Consider the following 20,375-nt stretch of genomic DNA (forward strand, 5'->3'; position numbering starts at 1 on the left):
ACACACTGTGGAGGGTGTCAGGCCGGCATGGGCCACACACTGCGGGGGGGGTGTAAGGCCGGCACGGGGGTGGGGCGGGGCCTGGTGCCAGCTGTACCGCTACCATGGTGACACACTGCCAGACTGACACAGACAGGAGCAGGAGAAAACACGGTCTCAATCTCAATCAGCAGGGTAGGGAGAGAGAGAGACAGTGGGGGCAGCGCTGAATAGAAGATGGGAAATTCTATCAACTAGCAGGTGATTGGTTGCTAGGAGGTCCTAGCAACCAATCATTAGCATTGTTAATATGAAAAGTCATTCAGTAGTTCCCGCCCTCTGTTCAGCACTGGTGTGTCTCTCCCTGTGTAGGTAGGAAGTAAGGTAGGAAGGGGCAGAGAGGTGAGGTGGCTGTGCAGCATGCAGGGGCCCCAAGCTGGGGGGAGGGGAGGTGACTGTGCAGCATGCAGGGGTTATAAAGCTGGGGTGGAGGTGACTGTAACATGCATGGGGGAGAGGTGACTGTGCTGCATGCACGAGGTCCAAAGCTGGGGGGGTAACTGTGTAACATGCAGGGGGGGAGAGGTGACTGTGCAGCATGCAGGGGGTCCAAAGCTGGGGGGGAGAGGTGACTGTGTAACATGCAGGGGGAGTGACTGTGCAACATGCAGGGGGTCCAAAGCTGGAGGGGTGACTGTGCAGCATGCAGGGGGTCCAAAGCTGGGGGGGGGTAACTGTGTAACATGCAGGGGGGGAGGTGACTGTGTAACATGCAGGGGGTCCAAGCTGGGGGGGAGGTGACTGTAACATGCAGAGGGGAGAGGTGACTGTGCAGCATGCAGGGGGTCTAAATCTGGGGGGGGGAGGTGACTGTGTAACATGCAGGGGGGGTGACTGTGCAACATGCAGGGAACCCAAAGCTGGGGGGGTAACTGTGTAACATGCAGGGGGTGAGAGGTGACTGTGCAACATGCAGGGGGAAAGAGGTGACTGTGTAACATGCAGGGGGGGAGAGGTGGCTGTGCAGCATTCATGGGGTCCAAATTTGGGGGGGGTGACTGTGTAGCATGCATGTGATGGGGTGCAGTGAGGCTGCATTCATGGGCACAGTGAGGCTGCATTCATGGGCACAGGGAGGCTGCATTTGATGAGACACTGTGAGGCTGCATTTGATGGGGCACTGTGAGGCTGCATTTGATGGGGCACTGTGATGCTGCATTCATGAGCACAGTGATGCTGTGTTCATGGGCACAGTGATGCTATGTTCATGGACACAGTGAGGCTGCATTTTATGGGGTACTGTGAGGCTGCATTTTATGGGGCACTGTGAGGCTGCATTTTATGGGGCACTGTGAGGCTGCATTCATGGGCACAGTGAGACTGCATTCATGGGCACCGTAAAGCTGAATTTGATGGGCACAGTGAGGCTGCACTGATGGGTACTGATATGGTTTATGTTAATATTGTTAACGTTGTAGTTAATAATATTTCTTTTTGGAACTTAATTCTGCTTAAAACATTTAACAGTGTAATTTCATGAGAAAATTTACAAGGGCGTGTTTAGGGGCGGACTTAGGGGTGGAGCAGGGGAGGGGTTGGGTGGTGCAACTAGTGGTGAGTAACTTGAAAGGCCTGGCTAGTGGCTCAGGACTTGACATTTTGAGCCCTGATTTAAAGTATATGTAAAGTCAATCACTAAAATATCATATTGCTATTAATGGGATTTCAGAAGCCATGTTGAGTCTTTTTTTAAAGCTGCAGCTTTTATTAAGATACCCTGTGATCGTGTCACTGGGGTCTTGTTCAGGCACCTACTAGTATAGGATGACAAAGCTGTGATTGTGCTCCTGAATTGTCATCATGTTATCTTTAGGCTTCTGATAGAAACAACAGTTGCCAATTTCAACATAAATTGCACAGCCTTGGTCCCCTGCTGTCACAATCAAGCAACGCACTAATAGAAATACAACATAGCCACCTTTGGAGAACATGAAAACTGAAAAAAGCTGCAAAGAGGCTGCAGCAGAACGGAGCTGCAACAAAGGATGAAATAGGAGTGAAGTAAAAAAGCAAATTTCTTTAGCAAAATACATTTCATTCCATACAATTTTCAAATCCAATGTACTTTAAATATTATAATTATATTTTAATTCTATCACCACGTCATAAAATAGTTGCAACTGAGCCATAATAGATGTAACCATTTCTGTAGTTCAGAAAAATTAGAACTAAATTTCAGCCTGAGTAGAAACTCTTCAAAACTAGAGAATTAAGATTGCATGTCCGATTATATCTTAAATAGTTACTGTACCTAAAATTATAATAATAAAAATGATGATCATCATCATGGTCATCACCATCGTATGCACACAACATCTAAAAATAAACTTTTGGTTTGTGTTCAATGAAATTAACATCTCCAAGACATATTTTAAGCATTATAGTTAGTTAATGCCTGTATTATTTATAACTGCTATGGTAGTGTAATTGTTAGTCATTCTGTTGAACAAATGCAACAATAGTAATTTTGGAAAACAACACAAGCATCAGCCATGAAACAATGACTAATTTTAAATGCACTCTAAAGTACTCTTTGGTATAATGTTCGCCTCGGAAAATGCAATAATCATCTCAGCATGGGTAACTGCATTTTTTTATGACAGTATTGCTTAGCTTTCCAAATATTTCTCTAATAGAACTGGAACATTAACAAGACAGGTGGCATTTATCAAAATGGATACAAACCTTGGCGTCTTGTGTGCAACTCTTCAATTTGTTCATTTTGGGCAGGTAAACACATGTGTGGGTAATTTCGTTTCAGCGCACATGTTCTAAATACTGCCAAAGGTTGCTTGAAGGTAGGAAGAAAATGGAAAGTAATGCAAATTAAACTTTTGTTAAAAAGGAATTGAAAATCTGGCAAGTCAAAACTATTCTATTCATAACAGAATTTGTAAATTCCTGCAGTGAAAAATCCTACCGCAGTTTTAAAGCTGTTAATGCTACTTCATACTGTGTTGCTGCCTGAAACATGCCATGAAAAATGTTCACCTAAAAGTGGTTTAACTGCATTGTCATTGCAAGTATATGTCATTAACAGTTTTTTCAGTTTCATTCCTTCCTCATCTTAAAATTAAAATTAAGTAATTGTAGACTTAGTAAAAGTTTACTTTAATTAACCATGATTTGTAGTAATATAATTTTACTAAACAGATGATTCCCAGCCATATAGATTGTGTCTGCAGCATAAAATGATAGCATAATGCAAGACAAACTGGCTCAATTCAGAAAACTTTAAAACAAGGATACTGACCTTTATTTTAATCAGGTTACTGTATCTTTCAGTAACGTTTATCGATGTTCAAGAGGTATAAAAAACTAGAGCTATAAAACATCACTTCAAAAGAACCCCCCCTGACATAATGAATCTGTAACACAGAAGTAGGTAATTAACAGTCATAATGAATCTGGTATTGCTCTGTTCTTGTCCAACCATAGAAATCCAACCAAGATCATCAAAGGATTTTGACATACCGTATTTATCGGCGTATAACACGCACAGGCGTATAACTCACACCCTAACATTAAAGTGGAGGTTCACCCTAAAACTTAATTTTTAACATTAGATTGAGGCTCATTTTGTCAAGGGGAATCGGGTAGTTTTTTTTAAATCGAAGCAGTACTTACCGTTTTAGAGAGCGATCTTCTCCGCCGATTCCGGGTATGGGCTGCGGGACTGGGCGTTTCTATTTGATTGACAGGCTTCCGATGGTCGCATACATCGCGTCACGATTTTCCGAAAGTAGCCGAACGTCGGTGCGCAGGCGCCGTATAGAGCCGCACCGACGTTTGGCTTCTTTTGACTACTCGTGACGCGATGTATGCGTCCGTCGGAAGCCTATCGGAAGCCTGTCAATCAAATAGGAACGCCCAGTCCCGAAGACCATACCCGGAAGCGGCGGAGAAGATCTATCTCTAAAACGGTAAGTATTGCTTCGATTAAAAAAAAACTACCGATTCCCCTTGACAAAATGAGCCTTAATCTAATGTTAAAAATTGTTTTTCGGGTGAAATCCCGCTTTAAAATGGAAGTTTCAGGAAAAAAACTTTCCACAGCCCCCTGCGTATAACACGCAGGCATAGTTTACCCTCTATTTTCAGAGTAAAAAAGTGAGTGTTATACGCCAATAAATACAGTAATTAGTGCTCTATCAATAACTTAGGAATGTGGGTGCCTTAGGTCAACATTCCAAAGTAGATTATCCAACCTTGCATAAGTAAAAAAGTAGCACAAAGCAGGGACAATTGTTAAAGAGAAACAGGATGTCCTTAGAGGGTGAACCGTGGTGGAAATTCCAAATACCCAGCATCACCTCCCATCAGCATCACCTCCCATCAGCAAAACCTAAAAAAGAACAAGTAGGGAATCTATCCATTTTACATAGAGGGGGGTGGCCTGACAGAGGGGGCGGCGTCCGTGCGCCCTTAATGGTGCCATTAGTAACAGATAAACGCGTGACCACTTCCAGGTGCTCCAGGCGACCCCACATGGATGTACACTCACCACAATGGATGGACCTTTTTACTGCTGGATAGGTTTCACTGCACTTTTTTGGGTTGGACCCACTGTGTATCTTTTCACCAACTTAACCATTCACATGTACCAGGATGCGATTCCTTGCCATTCACCACCACTCAAAAAACAGTATCTGGGAAAGGGTTCATTGCTCAAAGCAACTGACTTTATTAAACACATTTGGACTCTTCCCACTGACAACAAATGGAAGAGACATACCTTCACAAAATAAGCCATGCTATCAATCCTATATATCAATTATTTAAAGAATGCATGGATTCCTGTATGTGCTGATAAATATAACACTTTAAATAAAATTGGTGACCATTATAGGTGAACATATATCTTCTATATATGAAAAAACATAACACAAACAAAGAAAAAAAAATCCATGATCCAGTGCCCCTTCCGGTGTGTGAGGCCCCGTAAACACGACCGAACATGTCTGCTGAAACTGGTCCGCGGACCAGTTTCAGCAGACATGTTCGGTCGTGTGTACGGCCGACCGGACAAATGTCCGGCAGATCGGACAGGTTTCCAGCAGACAAATGTTTCTTAGCATGCTAAGAAACATGTCCGCTGGAAGCCTGTCCGTCGGACATGTTCAGTCGTCTGTACGACTTACCGGACATGTCCGCTCGGCCGAAAGCCCTCGCATGCATCGAAGTGATTCGACGCATGCGTGGAAGCATTGACCTTCCAGGGTTGCGCACGTCGCCGCGTCATCGTCGCGGCCACGTCGCGACACATCACCGCGTTTGTTTTTCGCAGGGATTTTGGTCTGATGGTGTGTACAGCCATCAGACCAAAATCCGGCAGCGCACATGTCCGATCGCGGACCGTTTTCATCGGACAGATCCGCTGGTGTGTACGAGGCCTGACAGTTAACAAATAGGTGCTCCAAAGTAATCCAAGTGGCTCCTCATAAACCTTGTGTGGTGTTCCTAAAAAGTGCCCTACATAGATCTCATACTCAACAAAGATTTGTCACCCATTTAGCACTAAAAAGGTCAAATCTTACTTTATGCAGCATGGTACTATCCTCCACTTTTCTAGTACAAAAAGGTTGAGAAAGGTTGATCTTCTAGACTAGGGGTCTCCAAACATTCTAAACAAAGGTCCGGTTTATTGTACTTCAGACTCTTGGAGGGCCGGAGTTTGGTCAGCGGGAGTGGAAATTTTCCTGGCATCATTGTTGGTAAACATTTGGTATTAGGGGGAGGAATAGTGCCCCATTTCTGGTATCATAGGGAGGAATAGTGCTCTATTAGTTGTGTCAGTGGGAGAAATGGTGCTCCATTGTTGGTGGCAGATGGCAGAATAGTGTCTCGTATCAGTGGGAGGGATAGTGCCCCAAGGGCCGGATAAAGGCAAGCAAAGGGCCACATCCGGCCCTCGGGCCACAGTTTGGAGACCACTGTTCTAGACTGTTGCCCTGTAATATGAATCAATGCAGGATGAAGCACAAAGGAATAGATAATTTTAACGCATGGACATGGAACAATCCACATTTGGATGAAATTGTATTTCTGGCAAGAGTTAGGTGTGCTTGCAATGGCATGTTTACTCAGTCAGGGTTATGAGTCTATCCTTGTCCTTGTCTATCCTTGTCAACACACTAGGTGCATTCATTGCCCTTTTACTTAGCAGCAACAGAAAGACCTAGAAATTATAGTACATGTTATCTGATTGCAGGATAAATCAAAAGGGAACCAAAAACAAGTACAATATTAAATACTGTAACTTCCAATAGATCATGTACATTCAAACTGCAACTGTTTCCAGTTAACTCTCAGTTCTCCGGGACAGTGTACACCCTCTCTGTAATATGCATTTAAGAGGGACACACTGATCCAATGTTCACAACCACCTGTCCAGCATTTTCAATTACTACTTCCCCAGTAGCCGAGTGCAATTTGCGCTGGCTCCACATGTGCCCTTAACTTAATTCTTGAATTTCCGCAAATCCACTCCAGTTGCTCTCTTCCCCACTGCTAGAGGCTAATCCACCTGTAACAGGTGCACGCTATCAACAGGCTGCTTGTTAAACTACCGTTACTCAAGGTAACCACTTGTGTCTTCACGCTACTCCTCTCCACACCGATGTCTTCATACCCCAATGTGTTTAAGACCCACTTGGTGAACTATGTGTGTGCCAGTAACTTACATGACATCACTTTCAGTAACTTCAGTAGACCATGCAAGAACAAAGTTTCAAAAGCTTTTCTTAAGAAAGGTGTAAGAGATGATACCGCTCTAAAAACTGCTGATCTCTTGGCTTTGCTTCCATCCCACTAAACCAAAAGGGTGCTGGCTATGCACAGGTGCATTGGATAGAAGAAGATCCTGGACTGCCGCACTCCTTAAAACGATGTCTTTATTGTACAAATAAAATCCAAAAAACAGCCAAAACGATACAGTCAAACTGAAGTGAACAACAAGAAAAAGGTGTCTGACATGTGATGCTTATTCATAGCTTTAAGAAAGGTGTACATAAACAATTCACAATCCAACAGAATAAGGCATTATTCTTTCCTATTCCATTAACTCTAACTACAGGCTTATATGCTGCCCTGGCATACCTGTGAAGGTGTAGTCCTAACGAAAATAAGACCTTTAGTCCACATTCACATCAGGCCGACTTTGTGGCAACCACAACAATTACCAAAAGTAGTTCCTGCACTACTTTTGGTGATTTCATTTTAATAGACATTTGTGCAGGAACCCACACAGATGTCTCTGAAATCGCTCCCGAAGTCAGATTGACATGCAGGTATGAAATTGTGCAAGTTCAGCTGAACTTGAAATGAGAGAGTGGGTAACCGCTCAAAGAGAACCAGGTAATCTGATTCCTGTGGTCCGAGCCAAGGGTGCAGGCAGTGCAATCAAAATGCAGGTTAGGATGAAGGAAAAAAGCTGGGACAGCCGCACTCCAAAAAAACTCCTCCTTTAATTAAAAATCACAAAATACATGCCACAGCAAAAAACAGCACAACAAAAGAAAAGCTGACGTTTCGCACTATGCCTTAGTGCTTCTTCATAGCTTCAGCTGAACTTGCATGACCTCTAACCTGAAGACAGTGTGAACCTGGGCTTATAGGCATCTTCATACAGGTACAAGTCCTTCCGAGAGATAGACTGGGCAAACCCCAGGTTCAGATAGTTCTACACTGGATGGTGGTGTACAGAATTATTCTCCTCCTCCTGGGTTTCTCAACAAGTTCCTTGTGCTGGACCCCCATCCCGATTTATAGCTCACAGGATAAGTGGGCCAGACCCAAAAAAGCTGCCAAAAAGATAAAAAAACAGGAAAGGCATTAACGCCTACCCCCCAGGCCAGGACAGCACCCATCTTAGACCCCTTTCACAATAGGGCGGTTTTCAGAAAAAGTGAAACAGCACTGAAAAAAATGCAGCACTCCAGCAAAAAATAAAAACCGCAGAGGTGATCAAATACCACCAAAAGAAAGCTCTATTTGTGGGGAAAAAGGACGCAAATTTAATTTGAGTACAGTATCGAATGACTGCGCAATTGTAAGTTAAAACGACGCAGTGCCAAATTGTAAAAAGTGCTTTGGTCAGGAAGGGGGTAAAATCTTCTGGGGCTGAATCGGTTAAACCTCATTTGCCATGCAGTTACCCACTCTATTCATTTGTTTAGATCTACTTGCAAAGTTTACACATGCTACAAGGAAGCTATTGTCCTGCTTAACTAGCGGGGGGAAAAGCGGGTGAAAAGTGCAGCTAAAATTACGGTAAAGCCCTGCTAAAATAGCGGCGCTTTCCCGCCGATGCCCTCAATGCCTCAGTGTGAAAGTGCTCTTAATAAAGACAAAATGAACAGTAAAGTGAGCCGTCTTAGTGAGAAGGTTGACGAATACCAAGATAGTGGTTGCTTCTTTTGAGGGCGGTAAATCGACCACAAAGTCCAAAGAAATTGATCCAAAGGAGAAGCTAGGGGTATCTTATTGCATACACAGATCAGGCACAAGGTTACATAGCTTTTGCCATTTTTCTTTTAACCAGGCCACCCAAAGGAATATGATAAAAGTTCTTCTATCTTAGAAAGAAACCCCAAAATGCCCAGCAAGTTTGTACTAATGAACATGGCTGAAACTGGGGGGGGGGGCAGGGGGACATATGCCCCGGGAACCAACTGGAGGGGGGCGCCACCGGCACTGGACCCAAATGACTGTTACTACACAGACTGGTGCGGCCCGAACTCACACACCACTGGTTGCTCGGTGGGAGCCCACACTGCTGTACCGCTGATTGCAGGGGAGCTGGGATCACGGTCGGACCTAGGTTTAATTTGTGTCCACCCCTCCTCCCACTGCCACTCTTGCATGGCCCTCTGAACTCCGTCTGTCAGAGCTGGAACAGAAGACAGTTGCAGTATTGTGAGGGGGTGGGGGAGGAGCACCACTGCGCCAGTAGCATCACTAGTGCTGAGATCCAAGTCCTGCCCCGCTGCACCTACACAATCTCTTCCGGACTGTCAGGAAGCTTCCCTGAGGGTCCTCCATGGCTCTTCTGATAGAACACAAGGAGGAGCTTGGGAATAAGAACAAAGCCTGTCATTGTGCCATTGAGTTGTCTGAAGTCTGTGTATGGAGGGGGGAGTGGCGAGGATCGAGGTAAAGAAGAATGCCCAGGGTGCAGAGTATGCAGCTAAACATGAGAAGGAACACAGAAGTGAAGTGAAGAAGGGAGTAGGAGGGTTTATGGTGGAATTAGTACAGGTGGGGGGGAGCAATTATGTGGGGGTGACAGCAGGACCCATGCTTGTACATGTGTTTGGGGACAAGGGGGGATTTTTACTGGCAGAGGGGGGATAAAACAATGTATGTTGACCCCTGAACTCAGCACCACTTACTCCTGACCCCCTGAACTCAGCACCACTTACTCCTGACCCCCTGATCTCTGCACTACTTACTCCTGACCACCTGAACTCTGAACCACATACTCCTGACCCCCTGAACTCTGAACCACTTACTTCTGACCCCCTGAACTCAGATCCACTTATTCCTGACCCCCTGAACGCAGCACCACTTACTCCAGACCCCCTTAACTTAGCACCACTTACTCCCGACCCCTGAACTCTGAACCACATACTCCTGACCCCCTGAACTCTGAACCACATACTCCTGACCCCCTGAACTCTGAACCACTTACTTCTGACCCCCTGAACTCAGCACCACTTACTCCTGATCCCCTGATCTTTGCACCACTTAGTCCTAACCCCCTGAACTCTGCATCACTTCCTTCTGACCATATTAACTCTGAACCACTTACTCCTGACCACCTAATCTCTGCATCACTTATTCCTGACCCCCTGAGCTCTGCACCACTTACTCCTAACCCCCTGAACTCAGCAACACTTACTCTTAACCACCTGAAATCAGCACTGCCTTCTCCTGACCCCCTGAACTCAGGGCTAAATACTCCTGACCCCCTGATATCTGCACCACTAACTCCTGACCCCCTGAGCTCAGCAACACTTACTCCTGACCCCCTGAACTCTGCCTCACTTACTTCTGACCCCCTGAACTCTGCCTTACTTACTCCTGACCCCTGTACTTAGCACCACTTACTCCTAACCCCCGGAACTCTACGCCACTTACTCCTGATCCCCTAAACTCTACACAACTTACACCTGACCCCCTGAACTCTACACCACTTACTCCTAAGCCCCTGAACTCTGTCTCACTTACTCCTAGCCATAGGGGCCTGGTGGAGTGCCAGGATTTTCATTCGAAAATTGGAGGTTATGCCTGTTTGGGTTAGTGTTGCAAACATGAAAGACTATCCTAGGTGGTCAAACGCCTTTTCAATATCCACCGATAAAAGGCAGAGAGGAGTGTTAGTCTTTTTTGCATTGTCCAGTAAAGTGAGGACCTTAATGGTATTGCATATGGAATTAACTTTTAAACATTATTAATGTTCAGTAGTATAGCTTGTCTGCAAAAATTTGTCCTGTAAAAGTGTTGCACACAAGCGCATAATGGGAATCAGTTTTTTATTTTTTTAGATTGTGGCATTTCATTAGTTTTAGATTTAGCAGACTGCAGTTCTATTATCTACAAAAGATTATCCTTATTGCAGACATGGACCAAGCAATAAAATAAATATTCTTCAATTTTTCTCTTCGCACCCTGTTTTATGCCAGTTTTATTTAGTATCTAAAATAACAAAGCATGTAAAGGATATTATATTTCACTCTTTCTAGCAAAAAGGTTATGTGGATTTGACTGTCAAAAAATGAGATAGATAAATTAACATTAAAATGTAATTCTGAGGGAAATGTTTTAAGAATAATAAGAGATGTCTGAGGAAAAAACACCCTCAGAATGACTGTCGATATTGTATTCTTTTTTTTTTTTTTTTTCTTTTTTTTACTCAGTTGAAAAATGCTTTAGTGAGATGTCATGAAGTTCAAAGTTACTTGTTATAGAGTACAACAATGGCATTAGATAAAGTAGGGAAGAACAGAAAAAAAAATCCAATTTTCTTTATAATGAAACATGTGTAGCACAAGAAAATGAATCCAAGACTTTAAAATTAGGACACAAATGTCTATTTGACAGTTAATTTGCTAGCATATTTTGCAGATAGAAATAATATAAAGAATAATCAGGAGCATATTTATAAAGCAGTAAATCAATTACTGTTATTAAAAATACACGCATCCGGAAGATTCCCCCTAAATGAATGTTTGGTGAATGCCACACCCACTGCTTTATAAATGTGCCCCTTAATTATTTTTTCCCTATTTACTAAGATCTTGCAATCCAGAATACAGTTCATAACAAGATAATTTAGAAAGAACATTATGATTTTTCTTTGGAATACCAACATTACTTACCAAGTATGTCTCCTATGAGGCGATGGATTTGCTAAGCGCCGCCTGACAGCTGATTAACTTTCAAGAACTTGTTAAGCTGATGATTAGAAAATGTTGTTATTGTGGTTGTAGTTAGACATGCCAGCTGAAACATAAAAACCCTGTGCACCTCTATATTGCTAACTAGCAAAGTGTTAAAAGTCTGTCAAGAAAGCCTTAACAGTTTGCATTTCTTAAAGTTCCAGGAAAAAAAAAAAATGGGCCACCTGCTGTGTAAAAATTAATTGCTTCATATCATGCTTTACCCACATTTGGCTACTGCTCCTTTTGGTAAAACTGTTACTTAAAGTGGAGGTTCACCCTCAAAAAAATTCTGACATCACACAGAGTCGCGCCATCCTACCGACAGAATGGTTTGTTTTTTTTCTCAGCACATACCTCTTAATCCCGATTTTCACCTCACGGCGATCCCGCGGGAGTGGGCGTTCCCAAGCACTGCCTGTGATTGACAGGCTTCCGAACGGCGCATACTGCGCGTCACAGGTTGCCGAAAAAACCCGAACGTCGGTGCAGCTCTATACGGCGCCTGCGCACCGACGTTCGGGTTCTGTCGTCAACCTGTGACGCGCAGTATGCGCCGTTCGGAAGCCAGTCAATCACAGGCAGTGCTTGGGAACGCCCACTCCCGCGGGATCGCCGTGAGGTGAAAATCGGGATTAAGAGGTATGTGCTGAGAAAAAAAAAAAACACTTGCATTCTGTCGGTAGGATGACGCGACTCCGTGTGATGTCAGAATTTTTTTTAAAGGGTGAACCTCCACTTTAATTTAGCTGTAATGCCACGTACACATGACCATTTTTCGCAATGTGAAAAATGATTTTTTTTTTTGTGTCATTAAAAACGATCGTGTGTGGGCTCCAGAGCATTTTTCGCGACGTTAAAATTGGGCATTAAAAATTTAGAACATGCGTAAAACGTCGTAAAAAATGGTTGTGTGTGGGCTTTAACAATGTGAAAATAACGCGCATGCTCAGAAGCAAGTTATGAGATGGGAGCGCTCGTTCTGGTAAAACTAGCGTTCGTAATGGAGATAGCACATTCATCACGCTGTAACAGACTGAAAAGCGCAAATCGTCTCTCACCAAACTTTTAGTAACACGAAATCAGCAAAACCAGCCCCAGGGGTGGTGCCATCCGAATGGTACTTCCCCTTTATAGTGCCGTCCTACATGTTGTACGTCACCGCGCTTTGCTAGAGCATTTTTTTTCACAATCGTGTGTTTCACAATCGTGTGTAGGCAAGGCTGACTTAACAATAATCGGCTTGAAAAATACTTAGTTTTTTTTCTAGACCATTAAAAATGGTCGTGTGTACCAAACGACTGGCACTAAGAACTGAAGTTCTGTCTACAGTGTATTGATTATAGCAGATCACTCCCTGTACATTTCGGGCTAGATTCAGAAAGGAGTTACATCGTCGTAACTCCGAATGCGGGCCGTCGCATCTCGGCGCCTGATTCATAGAATCAGATATGCCTCACTGTTGCTTAGATACGTGCGGCGTAAGTCTCCTACGCCATTGTATCTTAGGGTGCATATTTACGCTGGCCGCTAGGGGCACTTCCGTAGATTTACGCGTCAAATATGCAAATGAGATAGATACGCCGATTCAGAAACGTACGTCCGCCCGGCGCATTGATTTAGGTTGTTTACATTAGGCTTTTTCCGGCGTAAAGTTACCCCTGCTTTATGAGGCGCGAGCAATGTTAAGTATGGATGTCGGGCCAGCGTCAAACTTTGCGTCGTTTGCATAAGTCGTACGCGAATAGGGCTGTGCGTAAGTTACGTTCACGTCCAAAGCAATGACTATTTGCGGCGTAATTTGGAGCATGCGCACTGGGATACTTTCACGGACGGCGCATGCGCCGTTCGTTAGTAACGTCAATTACGTGGGGTCATGATTAATTAGCATACCACACGCCCCCTACCAGCCTATTTTGAATTAGGCGGGCCTACGCCGGCCCATATACGCTACGCCGCCGTAACTTCGGGCGCAAGTTCTTTCTGAATACGGGACTTGCCTCTCAAAGTTACGGCGGCGTAGCGTATATGAGATACGCTACGCCCGCCTAAAGAAGCATTTGTTTCTGAATCTAGCCCTTCTTCTGTTCAGAAAATGCCTTGTATTCTTTTCACTGAATACAAGGTATTCTTTGATTGGAGGAGATGAGATCATGAGGTTCCTTTTAGCGGGGTCAGCCCTAATCACTGCCAGCACCTAATCTCTGCTAGCACTAACAGTTAATTTTATTTCTAGCGCACAAACTGTTCCTGATTGCTAGCCAGGTGCTCTTTTTCCCATAGTCCCACTATGTATCTGTAAATGTTGTGCCCAAAATGTCCCATAAAAGGTACACTACTGAGGAGTCCTACAGAATACTGAGCATGTTAGATGAGAGGGAAGGGGAAGCCTCACTGTCAGAATATATGTAGAAAGAACTAGTAAGGATAGTGGTGTAGGAAAGTGACAGACCGAAACAGGCACCAACATCCCTAGATAGAACATGTATACAGGGAGTTTTTTTGTGGGATTTTAAAGGTGCCATAGACAAGATAGTAAATAATTTTTTATGAAAATAACATATTTTATTAATACATCATTAAAATTTGTTTAGCATAAAAATTTAAAGTTAGTCCTGTCATTTAATCAGGTCACAGAAAATATTTTCAAAGTTGGTGACAATTTAGCCTTCGGCCATCCGGTGGTGCTCTCCATCTTTGCCCATTACGCCCCTCCTCCTTGGGCAATGGTGCACCCTAGTCTGTGTATTTTCCCTGCGATCCCAGACACCGACACATGAGCAGTGGTGCTTAAGCATCCACATCCGGCCAGTGAAGTCAGATGCCAGCCCGGGTGTAGGTTACATAAAGCCAGCACCTCCAGCATACACCTTGCTGGAAGCTCGAGGGTGACCATTAAACTTTACAACATTGCTTAGGTTAAGAACCTGCAATTATAGTGACTGCTTTCTTCTCCCTTTCTTTCTAAGTCATTATCTACAGTATTGAGCCTATTGTAGATTATCTGTAGCTACCTGGTATCATTGGGGCTGTTATTTTAACAATATGCATTTATATGCTTGGATATTTTACTGCTGCTGACTGGGTGTCTCTTTTTGGCACTCAATCGCTTTGCAGTAGTTTATATCAGTGATTTGTTTAACCACTGACATTAAGCAGGAATAAATGTGTTTCTCATATTTTTTATACAGTTAATATAAATGTTAAAGCGCTCAATACAGAGTTGGTGCTGTGTTGGGGATTATATAGTCCTGAACTTTTGACTGATACAATATATGCCTTTTACACTATTTCACCCCATTTCTGGCTGCGTTTGTCTTACTTTTGGCACCCTCGATTAACTCTATGTTGGCAAACTTCTCTGTAAGTATACCCAACGCCACATGTCCTGGTTTGCCACTAATGTTTTTTGGTGTCCATCTTTTGGAGCTAATTAACCAATATACAATTAATTACAGTATACAGGTGAAACTCAAAAAGTTAGAATATCGTGCAAAAGTTCATTTATTTCACTAATGCAACTTAAAAGGTGAAACTAATATATGAGATAAAAAGAAAAAGCAATCAAAACAGGCGCCACTTAGTAAAGACTGCAAACTTTTAATGAAGTAATTCACATTAAGCACTCACATGTCAATAAAGATGTTCAGGCATACAGATGGGGTCCTGTGATCTGTCAAAGCCATCCACGACTGTTTTTGTCCCCTGTCTTCTTACACTGTGCTTGGATAGTGTGAAAGAAAAACAGCTACACGTGAGCTCCAACGTTTCCTGATGCAGATACACTGTGCTCAGAGAGAGGGCTGGAACACACTCTGGAACGCTGTGTTGTGGTGGGAGAGGATGACGTCAGCTATCAGCTGTCTGGGCCCCCGTAGTGACGTCATCCTCTCCCACCACAACACAGCGTTCCAGAGTGCGTTCCAGCCCTCTCTCTGAGCACAGTGTATCTGCATCAGGAAACGTTGGAGCTCACGTGTAGCTGTTTTTCTTTCACACTATCCAAGCACAGTGTAAGAAGACAGGGGACAAAAACAGTCGTGGATGGCTTTGACAGATCACAGGACCCCATCCGTATGCCTGAACATCTTTATTGACATGTAAGTGCTTAATGTGAATTACTTCATTAAAAGTTTGCAGTTTTTACTAAGTGGCGCCTGTTTTGTTTACTTTTTCTTTTCATGTTTTTGGAGCATTGCTTCAGCTCCCCACGCAAGGCTGCCTGGTATTATAGACTGCATCTCACACCAAAGCTTTTATAGCTTATAGGACTTACACTCTGGACTATTTATATACTTGTTTCCTGTATGCGCCATTATTGTTATTTTAATATATGAAATAGACTCATTACATACAAAGCAAGATAGTTCAAGCCGTGATTTGTCATAATTGTAATGATTATGGCTTACAGCTCATGAAAACCCCAAATCTACAATCTCAGATAATTTGAATATTGTGAAAAGTTGCAATATTCTAGGCTCAAAGTGTCCCACTCTAATCAGCTAATTAAGCCATAACACCTGCAAAGGGTTCCTGAGCCTTTAAATTGTCTCTCAGTCTGGTTCAGTAGGAATCACAATCATGGGAAAGACTGCTGACCTGACAGTTGTGCAGAAAACCATTATTGACACCCTCCATAAGGAGGGAAAGCTCAAGAGGTAATTACAAAAAAAGTTGGATGTTCCCAAAGTGCTGTATCAAAGCACATTAATAGAAAGTTATGTGGAAGGGAAAAGTGTGGAAGAAAAAGGTGCACAAGCAGCAGGGATGACTGCAGCCTGGAGAGGATTGTCAGAAAAAGGCCTTTCAAAAGTGTTGGGAACTTTCACAAGGAGTGGACTGAGGCTGGAGTCAGTGCATCAAGAGCCACCACACACAGATGGATCCTGGACATGGGCTTCAAATGTTGTATTTCTCTTGTCAAGCCACTCCTGAACAACAAACAACGTCAGAAGCGTCTTACCTGGGCTAAAGAAAAACAGACCTGGTCTGTTGCTCAGTGGTCGAAAGTCCTCTTTTCTGATGAGAGCAAATTTTGCATCTCATTTGGAAACCAAGGACCCAGAGTATGGAGGAAGAATGGAGAAAACAATAACAAACAATAAATTCCCGCTCTGGTATTTCCTGCTAAAGGGTAACGTGGTCCAATTACAGGGTATGTTTAACAGTCTTGCAGCCCTCCTCAGAATCATGGGAATTCATAAGGCTAAAAAAGAGAAAAGAAAGGAGGGCGAACCGACCTAGTGTGATACCGTATAAAAGAGTTTTATTACTGTATTTATTGGCGTATAACACTCACTTTTTTACCCTGAAAATAGAGGGTAAACTGTGCCTGCGTGTTATACGCAGGGGGCTGTGGAACGTTTTTTTTCCTGAAACTTCCCTCTTAAAGTTACGGTGCGTGTTATACGCCTGTGCGTGTTATACGCCGATAAATACGGTAAATGTATTAAAAAAAATTCTGTAGTTGCTCTACTACAGACCACCAAGGCTCTGAGGAAAGGGGTACGCCCCTTAAACGCGTCAGCCATACCACCGGTCAGATACAACTCGATCCGTGTTGTCACCGTGTTCTTGTGGCGCTGCTGCGTACCAGCTGTACTGTTTGTCAAAGCTTGTTTTACAACTCATTTTGTGAGTATAACCATTGTTTTAATACATTTAATAAAACCCTTTTATACAGTATCACACTATGTCGGTGCGCCCTCCTTTCTTTTCTCTTTTTTTTTAGCGGAAGAATGGAGAGGCACATACTGCAAGATGCTTGAAGTCCAGTGTGAAGTTTCCACAGTCTGTGTTGATTTGGGGAGCCATGTCATCTGCTGGTGTTGGTCCACTGTGCTTCATTAAGTCCAGGGTCAACGCAGCCGTCTACCAGGAGATTTTGGAGCACTTCATGCTTCCTTCCACAGATGAGCTCTATGGGGATGCTGACTTCATTTTCCAGCAGGACTTGGCACCTGCCCACACTGCCAAAAGCCGCAAAACCTGGTTCAATGACCATGGAATTACTGTGCTTAATTGGCCAGCAAACTCTCCTGACCTGAACCCCATAGAGAATCTATGGGGAATTGCCAAGAGAAAGATGAGAGACTTGAGACCGAACAATGCAGAAGAGCTGAAGTCTGCTATTGAAGCATCCTGGTCTTCCATAACACCTCAGCAGTGCCACAGGATGATCGCTTCCATGCCACGCCGCATTGAGGCAGTAATTGCTGCAAAAGGGGCCCAAACCAAGTACTACTGAGTACATATGCAAGCTTATACTTTGCAGAGCTCCGATATTGTTTTATGTACAATCCATGGCCCAGATTCAATAAGCAATTGCGCCTGTGTAACCATAGGTTACACAGCGCAATTGCTTACTTGCTCCGGCGTTACGAGTGCTCCTGATTCAGGAACATCATAACGCCGACTGCAGCCTAAAATCTGCGTATATCACGCATATTTTAGGCTGCATTCTTGCGATGCCCGCTAGGGGGCGCTCCCATTGTGCTCAGTGTATAGTACCAATTCACAATGTTGCGCGAGCCCTGCGTACGCAAGTTACGTCGTTTCCGTACGGCGTGTTTAGCGTAAGGCTGCCCCTTCTAATAGTAGGGGCAGCCAATGCTAAAGGATACCCGTCGTTCCCGCGTCGCGATATTTGAATGTTACGTTGTTTGCGTAAGTGATTCGTGAATGGCGCTGGATGCCATTCACGTTCACTCTGAAGCAAATGACGTCCTTGCGACTGCTCCGTGAATCAAGGGCAGCGGAGCAAATTTGCAGGGGCGCAGGGCAAAATCGTTGCCCTGCGCCTCCGCAAATAATGCGCAAATCTCTTTGAATCTGGGCCCTTGTTTTATTGATTGCATGTAATATTCGAATTTTCTGAGATTGTGGATTTGGGGTTTTCATGATCTGTAAGCCATAATCATCACAATTATGACAAATCATGTCTTGAACTATCTTGCTTTGCATGTAATGAGTCTATCTCATATATTAGTTTCACCTTTTAAGTTGCATTAGTGAAATAAATGAACTTTTGCACGATATTCATAGTTTGAGTTTCACCTGTATATTGTAGCTTGGTCCTAGTGTGCCCTCTGTTGTCGCACGACCCCTTTGTGTCCTCTGCATCGCCTTGGTGGCTCTGGGTTGGCAATACTGGGAGACCTTGTTTGGGTAAGCTATTGAATGGTTGGACATGGGGAATATAAATATTATTTGACATTTGATATTGCTTTTCCTATATGATTAAGTTTGTATTGCTCTATATTATTATGGCATATTCTGTCTTTTTTGAACAGTGACCATTCAAAAAATGTATGTAGCTATGTAACCAACTTTGAAAATATCTTCTGTGACCTGATAAAATTACAATTTTCTAACCTTCAATTTTTATACTAAACACAGTTAAAAAACAAAACAAAACAAAAAAACAATGTGTATGCCCAGCATTAGGAGCATGGGGTGGTCAGCGGACGGTAGCTCCTGTGCTTTAGCATATACTTTTTTCACTTTTTTCTGACAGAGGTTTCTTCATCCACATCTATCAGGCTGAACCACAGTCTAAAGCCCTGTACACACGATCAGGCTTTTGCCCGGCCAAACTCACATCGGAATTCCAACGGAATTCCATCGGAGTAAAAGACAACGGGCCAGATTCACGTACCTCGGCGCATCCTTATGCCGGCGTAGCGCATCGAAGATGCACTACGCCGACGAAACTTCGAGAGGCAAGCAGCATATTCTGAGAGCAAATGCGCGCAGCGTTGCGCTGGTGTAACTTAAATTCGTCGGCGTAAGCCGACGTAATTGAAAGTGGGAAGGAAGTGGGCATGATCTATTTAAATGAAGCGTGACCCCATAAAAATGAAGGGCCAAACGAACGACGCATGCGCTGTCACGTGATAGCATGTCCCGCGTCCCTCTGCGCATGTGCACAACTACGCCTGTCGTATCCCCCGAGATAAGCCGGCCCACCGTTTACGCCCGGGGCATAAATACGCCCAGACATGCGCCCGTCGAGTGCAAAAGTACACCAGCAGCTTTGGTTGGTTTGGTGTTGCTACTTTTGTGTTCTTATTTCAGAGCCATGTCTGAACCAGTGCCTAGGCCTAAGGAAAGGAGGATGAACATTTTTACAAAAGAGGAGAAGGCTATAATAATTGATGCCATGTCAAGGCACAACAAGTACCTCCATGGTTCGTAAAGTGGCACGACCAGCAATGTCCGTAAGGATCAGATCCTTGCTGAGATAGCAACACATGTCAATGCCCTTGGCCATGAGGAACGGACCCCAGAAAAGATCGTTAAGATAATCAACGACCTGCGGCTTCTCGTGAAGGAGAAGGTGGCCAAGATGAGGAGGCACAGCAGGGGCACTGGAGGTGGGCCAGCCCTGAATATCACGCTGACACCTGATGAGCAGGTCATAGCCAGGTGCCTGGAGAGGGAGCAGGTGGAGGGCCTGGAGGGCTTTGAGTCTGTTGATCAGCCCTTGAGGACAGGTAAGTGTATTTTATCTCTTATGCCCCGTACACACCATCACTTTATGTGATGAAAAAAAACACCATCGTTTTCTCACAATGTTCTAGCAAAGCGAGGTTACGTTCCACCATGTTTTTCCATTGAAGCTCGCTTCATAAGTAGCTTCTGGGCATGCGCGGGTGAAAAAACGTCGTTTTAAACGACGTTTTTTGCTACACACGGTCAATTTCTGTGAAGTAAAAGTTGACGTTTTGAAAAACGACACATAAAATTGAAGCATGCTTCAATTTTTTTTGGTCGTTTTTTAGAAGACATAAAACAACGTTTTCCCCCACACACGGTCAATTAAAGTGACGTTTTTAAAAACGTCATTTTTTTTCATCACATAAAGTGATGGTGTGTACGCGGCATTATCTGGTG

The sequence above is a fragment of the Rana temporaria genome, chromosome 1, assembly GCF_905171775.1.
Source record: "Rana temporaria chromosome 1, aRanTem1.1, whole genome shotgun sequence".
Taxonomy (NCBI): Eukaryota; Metazoa; Chordata; class Amphibia; order Anura; family Ranidae; genus Rana; species Rana temporaria.